This window comes from Lissotriton vulgaris, chromosome 5 (genome assembly GCF_964263255.1).
Source record: "Lissotriton vulgaris chromosome 5, aLisVul1.2, whole genome shotgun sequence".
Classification (NCBI taxonomy): Eukaryota; Metazoa; Chordata; class Amphibia; order Caudata; family Salamandridae; genus Lissotriton; species Lissotriton vulgaris.
In genome coordinates this window covers 507002231-507013753 of record NC_141693.1, presented here as the reverse complement: position 1 = coordinate 507013753, position 11523 = coordinate 507002231, and positions in this window count along the sequence as shown.

The following is an 11523-nucleotide window of genomic DNA, read 5'->3' as shown; positions in this document are numbered from 1 at the left end:
CTTGAGAAATATAATCCTCATTCTTTTTATGTGCTGCATATTTTACCACAGCAATTTTTGCAGGTAACTGAATCACATCAATCAGTGTTTTCACAAATTCAGCATTTCGAATGGGTGTTCCTGCAGAAGTTAAATAACCTCTTTGAGACCAAAGCTGTCCATAATCATGAACAACTCCATAACCATACTGACTATCGGTCACTATGGTTACTTTATTTATTTATTTATTTATTTTTAACATTTATAAAGCGCAACATCTGCTTTTGGGCGTCTTGGCGCCCAAGGGCAGACCTCTTTTCCTAGTTCACATGCTCGTATCAAAGCAATCAACTCTGCTCCGTGAGTAGAATGAATTCCTTTCAGACAAGATGCTTCCAACACTTCTGCTACTGTGCAAATGGCATAAGCAGCACTCAAAATACTACTTCCTGTTCTCAGACACGATCCATCTACAAACATCACATAATCTGATTCAGGTAATGGCTCGTCCCTAATGTCTGGCCTAGGTTTTGGTCAGTACTCAAGAACATCCAAACATTTATGATCTAGTTCACCTTTCTCTTCTGCTTCAATAGTGTCAGGTAGTAATGTAGAAGGATTAACATTCACACATCTGGCAATTGTCACATTTTGAGCTCCCAAAATTACCTTTTCATAACGGGTCATTCTGCTGTTGGTCATATATTGGGTCTTTGCTCTTGTGAGGAGAATCTCCACTGAATGAGGTACATAAACTCTCCCAGGAAATCCCATCACAATTCCTTCACTCTGCTCCAGGCTTACACTGGTTGCTGCTACTGCTTTCAGACATCCTGGCAAAGCCTTTGCAACAGGGTCCAAAACAGCTGAGAAATACACAATTGTTTTTCTCATTCTTCCATGTCTTTGAATCAATACTGACAAAGCACATCCTTCTCGCTCACTGCAGTACAGTTCAAACTCTTTTTCATAAACAGGCATTCCCAATGCTGGTGCTTCACACAACTTTGTTTTCAGTTGTTCAAATGCTTCCATTTCAGTTTTGGTTAAAAGTATTGGTTCTATGATGTCTGTTTTTGTCAGTCTCTGCAATGGTTTTGCAATCAATGAAAATCCATTAATCCACTGTCTACAGTAACCTACCATTCCTAAGAACATTCTTACCTGTCTCTGGGTTCTAGGCGGTTGCATTCCTTGTATCATTCTGATTCTTTCTGCTGTGACTTGTCTAATTCCTTTTGCAATTTTATGGCCTAAATATTGCACTTCTTTTTGACAAAACTGCAATTTTGACAGAGACACTTTATGTCCCTCTTCTGCCAAATGATTTAGCAATGCCACTGTGTCGCTTACACATGCATCTTTTGTTTTAGATTCTATTAAAAGATCATCTATGTACTGAACTAGCACAGACTCTCCAGACATACTTAGACTCTCCAATGATGTCTTTAGCAACTGATTAAAGATTGATGGACTCTCAGTGTACCCTGGTGGAATTCTACACCATGCTAGGATACGATTTTTGAATCTGAACGCAAAAATTGGCTGACTTTCCACATGCAATGGAACAGTAAAGAACGCATTGCACAGGTCAATCACTGTGTACCATTTTGCATCATGAGGGATTTGGTACAAAATCACTGCTGGATTTGGAACAATCGGGCAACATGTGACAACAATTTTATTAACTTTTCTGAGGTCTTGAACAATTCTAAATGTTCCGTTTGGCTTTTACAATCCCATTATCGGTGAATTACAAGGACTGCTTTCTATCTCTCTAAGAATTCCTTGCTCAATCATTTTGTCAATCACAGGTAATTCCCTCAATTATTTCAGCAGTCATTTTATACTGAGGTATATTTGGGTAACTTGCTCCTTCTTTCACTGTAACCTTTATAGGATCAACACCTTTCATCAATCCTATATCTTTTCCAGTAAAATCCCATACTATTTCTTTCACTGCTTCTTTAAATTCAACAGGAATCTTCTCTCGATCAAAAACAGGAAATAGCTTGCTCTGCTCTGGCTCAATCATTAGCATCGTCATTTTGTAGAAACTGTCTTCATCAGGGGTCTGTAATTCTATGCCATCTGGCGAGCAATATATGGCACAGTTCATTTTACACAATATATCCCTACCTAGCAGATTAACTGGGCTACTGTCACACACCACAAATCGATGAATCTCTTTGTAATTTACAATTTCTACTTCAACTGGTTCTGTCAAAGGGGTTTGTATTTGCCTGTATGCTACACCTACAACTTGGATGGACTCTCCCGAGAGAGGGAGATTTTGGATTTCCACTGATCTTACAGTAGAACGGGTAGCACCAGTGTCCACTAGGAAAGTTATTTCCACATCATTCACCTTTCTGTTCACAAATGGACCAGACTGATCTACCTCAAGAGTGGCTCCAAGCACACACTCTTCTCCCTCTCTCAGGCACCGTCATAAACTTTTATCCGACTCACTGCCACCCTCTTCTTGTAACCAGTACTGAGGACACACATTCACTCTTTGCGGTCTTTTTACCTGTTCACCTCCGCTGAATCCTGTCTCTGCACTGTATCTCTTCTGGTTTACACTGTCTGGCAGTGGCGGTTGCGGTACCTGACTTTGCTGATTTGCTATCTGCTGTTGTTGCTGTTGTGGGTTTATCTCAAACTGCACCTGCGAATTCAATGAATTATTTTCCGCATTAACTCTTGGCAGACACTTACACTCGTTCTTCCAGTGCCCCAACTTGCCGCAATTAAAACAAGGATGCTTTTGATGTAAGTCATCTATATTTCCCACCAATTTTTGTTTAACCTTAAAATTCCCTTGATTCCCTGCATTCTTATTTTCCATTTGCGCTACTTGCTGCTCTGCTACATTCAGTTGTGCCCACATGGCTTTTTCTTTTAGCTTTTTCTGTTTGTCATCAATTTCTTCACTGCAATATTTCACTTTTCTCAAAACCTCATCCACAGTACCTGACTACCATCCTATCATGTTGTGACAAATCATGTCTCCAATTTCGGGTCCTAATACTCAAACAAATCGGTATATGAAGTGACTCATATCTTTTTCATTTAATTCCTCATACCACTATACTGTTTAAAGACTAACAACAATCTTTCATAACATGAATGTTCTGATTCTTTTGGTTCCTGTGTAGTTCTGTCTATTTTTACCCAATCAGTTTCTTTTGGTGGTATTTTATTTTTCAACTATACTATTACCTGATCATATTACCGCATCACTTCAGGTGATTGAGCTCCTGTAACTTTATCTCTGGGAAATTCTTCTCTCGGCCAATCTATAGCTATTTTGCATTCTGACCATAAATTTGCTGGCACTACTACGTCAAACAATCCATCTAAATCAATCCATAGAACTTTTGACACTTTCACAAATCTGTCTACTTGACGATACCATTCTACTGGTTTTTCTTTTAATCTTGGAAAATCATTAGTAAATGACAAAATATCCTGCCTACTTCAAGGAACATGTACATATCCTCCTCCAGGTATCTCTCTCATAGGAAACTCAGCTGTTACTGCCTCCTTTTCCCTGACTGGAAAGGCTAATGTGGATTTGTCACTATTTTCTTCATTCTTCTTTGCCCACTTATGTCTCCATTTACTTACATCTCTCCATCTTCGCAATAGTACAATTAGCTCTTTATCTGCAAAAACCTCCCTGCAGTATTTATATTTTCAATGTCCCTTTCTGAAAAATCCACTCTGTATGATTTCTGCAATGATTTGAATTTTGAAAATTCCACTCCTAGTTCATTTGCTAATTCCTCCAGTTGATCATTCACTGATTTAGCTCTCTATGTAATGCTTTTGCACAAAAACATAAGTTCATCATCCTGATACGTTTTCAGTCTTTCTGTACCAATTGTTTCAATTATCAATTCTTCCATATCTACCTTTAACTTTGCAACATCCAATATTCTCGATTCATTCTCTTTTAATTTCAGGGTTTTAATCCACTCACTTAACTCTCTATATGATGGTCCTACAGGAGTTTGTATTGAACTTATTTTATCCAGGCTTCTCTTTGGTGTTGCGGAGTCAGATTCCGCACCCATCGGGTATCTGAATAATAAGCTTTGGTTAAAAGGTAACTCGGGTGGATTCACATTAACTATTCGCTTTATTTTTGACACATCAGGATAAATATCTTCTCTTGCTTTTTTCAAACTCTGTTGTAATGGTATTGTCAAGCTTGGTTCTTTTATTTTCTGATTTTCAAACACAGGTATTACCGGTCCTATCGTTACAGGGACAGTCACTGCTTCCATATTTTTAGTAAGGTTCTGAATCAATTTATAATCGTTCATAATCGGAAATATTTGGTTGTAAATTATTCCTACTCTCACTATTATGCACACTTCCGTGTGGTTCATTTCTCAATAAGGGGGTACCTGTAATTCTAGCTTCTGCAACAGGTGTATTTGGAGTATATCTAACCCCTACTCTGTCTGGCACATCTCTCAAACTTGAATATGGTCTTGGGGTTTCATTATTACTTTCATTCATTACTGGAGCATTCGGAGTAGTCCATAAAGAACTTGGCTGATATGGTGGTGGTCTCCTATTTAATATTTCTTCTAAAACAATATCTTCTGATTCACTGTCAACATTATTTTGATTCACTGTTTCTGTATTCTTTTTCTTTTCTGTACATTTCCGACCCTCATATTCATCCACCAGTCTAACTGGATACATACCATCACACATATTACTGTCTCTCCATCTACGCATTCTGCTTTCATGAGTCTCACCCCATAAATTTTGACCTCTACCTCTCGGTCTGATATGTCTACATAGCCTCTCACTCTCTTGCTCATGCATCTCATCTTCCCATTCAACTAAAGCCTCAAATTGTCTCGGTCTCGGCTCAAGCTTCATCATTTTGTCTTTCAAATTCCTCAAAACTACTGCATCGAGTGATCCTTCCTCAGGAATGGCTAATACCCCATCATCCTGAGTATATCTTGCCCATTTTTCTAACCAAACACAGGTATGGCAACCATACTTCGATGACATGTAAGAGCTGGCGTTTTCGGTGGAGGAAGTAATTTTCCCTCTCCAGTCACAATTTCTTTGTCTTTTGAAAAAGCATTCTTTAATTTCTTAAACCATGAAGGTTTCTCCTTCTCTTCTTCGTAATAATAAGACATTTCTCCGATAATTCTCTGTCTTACAAAATATTGCGCACTTTCCTGTTTGCTGTTCCGTACACCAACCTATAGCAGCGCGGTTCACACTAACGCACCAATTAGAACACGGTACGCCTTTCTGAGTGCTTAACTAATCCCTTTGCTGCTTTTTCGTGATGAACCTATCAGCTCCTACTCTGACTTAGTCCCATGAACCAATCACAGCGCGGCTCTTTTGACGTCACCAGCGCTCCGGCTTCTGCAGCGCCGACTGACCCCTCCTTTACAAGGATTTTTTCAGAATGCCGTATTTACAAGATATTTTACAAAATCAGTTAGTAACCTACACAAAACAATTCCACTAATCTGTTTCGCTAATAAAGTGATAGAAGTATTCTGTAACCGGAGTAGACAACGCTTATCTCCTCAGCATTTTTAGACTCGCCGATAAAGCAACACTACTGGCTTTACCCTTCTGTCAGGCAATAACAACCTCGCTTCTCTAGGAAAGCACACACAGAGATCATTTCCTCCTCCTTAGAGACAATCCCAGAGTTTCACTTGAACGCATGTTGCAATTACATTTACATACGTTCATACAGAAAACCCTATTCATATGTACATGAACTCTGTTTTACCAGTAGGCTCGAGTTAAGACCTACTAATTTCTTCAGCGATAAGTTTTAGTCAGGATACGCAATGATCCCTATACTTGAAAGCTGAGATTTCATAGACTGCCTTTGCTATACATTCATCCTTTCACACCTAAGGTTCCTAAACAGTGATATACAACGATACCACCTCAGTACATGACAATACTACTTCTTTGAAACAGACTAATGCACTGTGCGACTTTACCTGCCACACTTCCTCTGCCTGCAGACAGAGGCACTGGCTTCACACAACACTTGGAAGCCTTTTTAAAACTACATATAACGTAATACGGACTCAACAGATGTTAGTTCATAATCTGTATATTAAACTCTATATAGTACTTTATACATAACCCTAACTAATTTCCTTAGAAACCACTACTCTGCTACCAAGATATAGCTGCTACAACGGGACTCCAGAAATAAACTCTAAATTGCCATGGCCATTTCTCTAAATCCTCAGAAACACACATAACATTCAGCAGTGGGGCCTATTACACTGCTTACTTACTCTGTTCATATAATTCAGCTTCAAAGATCCGGCCAACAACACAGGAGTCTTACTATAACATTGGTGGAGTGTCTAAACCTATTAAACTATTTTTATTTACATCTGCAATGTAAAGCATTTTACCATGGTTTCATGTTAAACACTATTTATATAGACCCACCACCATAATAGCAATGGATCTGCTAGAACGAAAATTAGGCGTAGGAAGAATCAAAGACCAGCTTTTATATTCTTCATTTATCTAATTTTTATTCAAGGCAAACCTTAGTATGTCAGACATTTAGCATTTATTTATTTCTTTATTCAAGAAGAATTCTTTAACTTTATTTTCAAAATGATCATTTATTTTAAAGCTCAGAAAATAGACATTTATTTAAAGGTTTAGCATGAGTTTAGCAAAGAACAGATAGTTCCAAGTTCATTCTCCCCTATCATCCCTAGCTAACACCCTCATCTTATCCTAACAGACCTGCAAGAAAAACAATCAGTCAGAAGTTAAAGTTCTTACGTTCCAAGCAATCGATATTTAGTCCCGCAACATCTCCAGAGGAAATCGAAAAGGCGACCCTTCTAGCCAAAATCAGGGGTTTTTATACACTAATTCTCTAACTTAATCTATCTAAAAAGTAACTAACATCTCCAATCTGAACTCTGATTGGACAACTTCCTCACCATTACCGCATTTGTTTTTCACATGACTCAGCAACAATATGAAAGTCTTTTGTTAAGACAGTTCGTGGCCTAGGCGCCTCACACTTTAGCAACATTGCCTTTTCTTTCCATGGTTCGGGCATCCGATCTTTCATGCTTGGCACCCATCCGAGGTGCCGGGTGAGGTAGCCTTCAACTCTCTCTCAAGCATAGTCAGCTCACTCGCGCTGGCAGAGATCTTTGACGCGCATGTGCAGACCAGTACTCACTCGCAGTAGCTCAGAGCGGCCATTTTCTCACTAGGCCTCACAGGCCACATTTGGAACTATCATAGAAACAAACAAAAATCCTTGTTAATTATAGTAATGAAACCCATTCTGTTTACCTCCCACCGTTCTAATGTTTCCCATTAGTTGTTACTTAGCGAGGAAGCCACATAGATGCGTTTTATACTTACATAACCAACCCTTTTAGCACAAAACATTTACAATAAGCACATTTAAATTGCGTTTTATTTAAACTTAAGCTGTGCATTAATTCACATCACAATGACAACATGTATTAATTAATTATTTCACTCCATGCAAGCAAGATTAATACTCCCCATGTTTGTGAATGCATTTTATTCTAAAGTCGATTAATTAAACACATCACACTATTAGTAAATATTATGTTATGGGACATTAATATGACAAGGGGTACACAACATTTTGTGTTTTTCCCACCTCGCTCCATCACCAGCACTGCCTGCCACAATGTTAATGCTGCGGAATGCGACCCCTGCGGTCACGGGCCAATCATAATTCAACTGGCGTGACCGCTGGAAGCATGGTGGTTGGACCCAATCACCGCCATGCAAGCGGCAGTCACATCATAATACCATGGGTGGGACCGCCGCACGCATGGCGGTCAGCCCCAATATCCGCTACATTGGCGGCCAGAGAAAGTCCGACCGCCATCCTAATAGGTCGCTAAGTTTTAATGTTGCATTTTATATGAGGCTGTATTTATTATCTCACTAAATTACAATTTGGAATCAAACATTTAAAATTCTTCTTTTTGTAAGTAGAAATATTTAGCAGGGTTATGTGAAAATATTTGTGTAGGTTTTTATAGAAATTTCATTGAGAGGTCAGCTAAAACTAGTCGAGCTTTTTTCAGGCAAAGGGCAGCTTTGGCTAGTGCAAGTGGACCTGACTATTCAGTGCTTTTTTTGTGCATTTTCTTTATTTTAAAGCATTTCAATAACACTAAAGTGTGCATGTTAATTCTGCACATTTATTTTAGCTGTGTTGTTTTGTGTATCATGTAAACCTTCTCTCCAAATCCCCCAGCTGCTGGCTATCTTAACCACATTCTCATCTTTAGTTGCGTCTTTTATCTTGTCAAACTTTCATATTGTTTTGATTATCAGTATTCATCATTAATGTGATCATTTAATGCCATTCCTATCTCTATCCATTCACTCATGTATCTGCTCTTCCTTTTGTTAATACAGTATCCCCAGCCTTTGAATAAAGCAAACAAGGTCAATAGGCAAAACTCTACTAGTAATATTGGCAAAAAACCTATAGATTTCCTCCTTCAGCATTTGCAAACCAATGGCCAATTATTATAATTCTCTTTCCCCAAATTTTCGAAAATCCCAGCTGTCTCTTAAGATTCAAATTCAGGTTTCAAATCAGAAATGTTCTTTGCAAATTCTTGTATTTTCTTACTTTGGTCTGGAATATATGAGCAGCAAAGCTGATCTTTCAGCATCTTGCAGATACCAACTTTTTCTGCAACCAAAATGTTTAAAAATAAGCGATTTTACAAAACCATTGGATTAATAGCTACTAATTCTGTGTTTACAACTAATAGGGCTCCAGATAAACTTTTCAGATAAACTCATCTTTTTTGCACATCTTCCTCCCTATTCGTACTATGTTGAATGTTACTACTACTTCCTTCTACTGTCATAATTAATACTTTTTTATAAAGGTCTGATTAAGCTGGTTAAATTGTTTTCATAAGCCTTAAAACCATCAATTGACATGTGGGGCCTGAAATAATACCAAGCAGTGCCCATTTAATTTACCTGTGGGTGTGATTTCATGCTTTGCCGTAAAAGTACCCTAGAAAGCACAAAATCATAATTTGAATATAAATATCCAAAGTTGTTTCACCTATACACTAATGTAAACAATATACTACATGTGAATGCATATGATAAAGTTATATGGGGATAAGTCTCCTGTGTGTATTCTTGAAGTAATCTAGAATAAATGTCAGTTGAGTAGTCCTCTCGCTAGTCATTTTTCCAAAGCATGTTTTCAATTTCTCCTTATCTATGGTGTGTGTAAATGTTGTAGGTGCATGTGTAGACCAAATGTCTTTATCGGGTGTGAAATATTATCTTACTAACACTATTATAATCCCTAATTCTGCTACTTTATTCATAAATCTGGGAGCAAATCAATCAATTAATCAAACAGCATTTGTAAAGCTCAACACAGTCATCCTTAGGGGTATATGTGTGCTGGGTCTTGATTCTCTTTCTGAAGTCTGCCAGCTTAGGGGGTGTACGGAACTGGAGGGGAAGGTCATTCCAGGTTGTGGCGGCATTTTAAAAGAAGGAGCGGCCACCACTGTGACAGATGCAGGTGTGCGAGGGTGAGTGAGGAGGAGCACAGGTGTCTAGAAGGTTGGTGGAACTTTAGTTGATGGATGATGTAGGAAGGTCCTAGGTTGTAGAGGGCTTTATAGGCATGAGTGAGGATCTTGAACTGTCAACTCTTCTGGAGGGGGGGCCAGTGGAGGCATCTCAGGTGGGGACAATGTGGATTAATTTTGGGAAGGTCCAGGATGAGACTGGCTTTGGCATTCTCTATAGTCTGGCGTCTTCTGAGGAGTTGGGTGGAGATGTCAGTGTTGAATGTGTTGCTGTGGACAAGGTGGCTGCTGATGAGGGCCCAAGGGAATGACTTTCTGGTGTTGGCTGGGATTCATCTGAAGATTCTGCAGAGCATGCAGAGTGTGTGGAAGCAGGAGGAGGTGACTGCATTGACTTGTTGTTTCATGTCAGTTAGCTGTTGTGGATGATGCAGAGGTTGTGTGCACAGTCGGTCGGTGTGGGTGTGGGTCTGAGTTCTACAGGCCACCAGCTGTTGTCCCATGCAGAGGTTTACCTTTTGAAGATCAGTACTTCAGTTTTGTTGGAGGCAGTTACTCTCATCGATTTGGCTATGTTGTTCATGTTGTTGCAGAAGTTGTTTTGGCATTGGAGAGGTCCTCTGTGATAAAGAGGATAAGTTGTGTGTCATCTGCATAAGAGAATATGTTGAGTTTGTGAGATTTGATGATGTCTGCGAGGAGGGTCATGAAGATGTTGAACAGGGTTGGGCTGAGGAATGATCCTTGTGGTATGCTACACATGATATCTTTGGGTGCAGAGGTGAAAGGAGGCAGTCGGATGCACTGTGTGCATCCCAAAAGGAAGATGGTGATCCACTTGAGGGCATCTTGCTGTATGCTTATGCTGTAGAGTATGTTGATGAGGGTGTTGTGGAAGATGGTGTTTAAGGCTGCTGAGAGGGCTAGGAGGATCAGGGCCACAGTTTCTCTTCAGTCGAGGAATGTTCTGATGTCATATGTGGTGGCAAACAGTGAGGTCACAATGCTGTGGTTGACAGATAATCCTGAGTGTGGGGCATCCAGGAGGTGGTTTTGTTCCAGGAATTCAGTGAGCTGCTGGTTGATGGCTTTCTTGAGTACTTTGGTAGGGTAGGAGAGTAGGAAGATTGTACAATCATTTTTTAAATCGCTGATGTCAGCGTAAGATGTCTTTAGGGGGGGCCTTGAGAAAAGAGTCTAAGGACAACCAAAGACTGCATGTAGCACAGCTAGTGGGCTAACAAAGCCTTTACAGATTAAACATATATCCTTAAATTATTTTACATATTGCAAGAAAAACGATTCAAACATGTGTATTTCAGAATTTCTTTTAAAAAAAGTCACAAAATCGGACACAAATCTGACCTGTTAGACTTGGTGGTCTCTAGTTGGGAGAGGTATACACTTCTGACAAATAGGGACTCACCTCCTCTAGTCAGGGCAAGGGGATCATTAAAATGATGTCCTACCTGCTTACAAACATAGCAGGTCATTGGGCCCCTATGAACAGGTTTACCTGTCGGGCCCCTGGCTTCTTCACAGGGGGAGGCTGGGAACCCTTCCATTGGTTCCCTTGGGGATTACTTTGGGGCCCTTTCTGGAACTCCCCCTGTTTACCCTTGTCCCCCTCACTCTTCTGCTGGGGACCCTGCCCACCTTTGGCTGAGTCTCCCACTGGACCCTTGTGGACCCTGGCACTGACCCAGCGGTCCGCCTCCTCAGCAAGTTTTCTAGGGTTAGATAACTTGCTATCAATAAGGTGCTGGCGCAGCTCTGGAAAACAGTTATTAGACAAATGCTCCCAAGCAAACAAATCATAAAGACTTCATAACTTTCCACTTTGCTGCCCTTTACCCAACCATCCATGGCTCTGCAAAAAAATGACACCTATTCAACCAACGTCGTACCAGGCAATTTC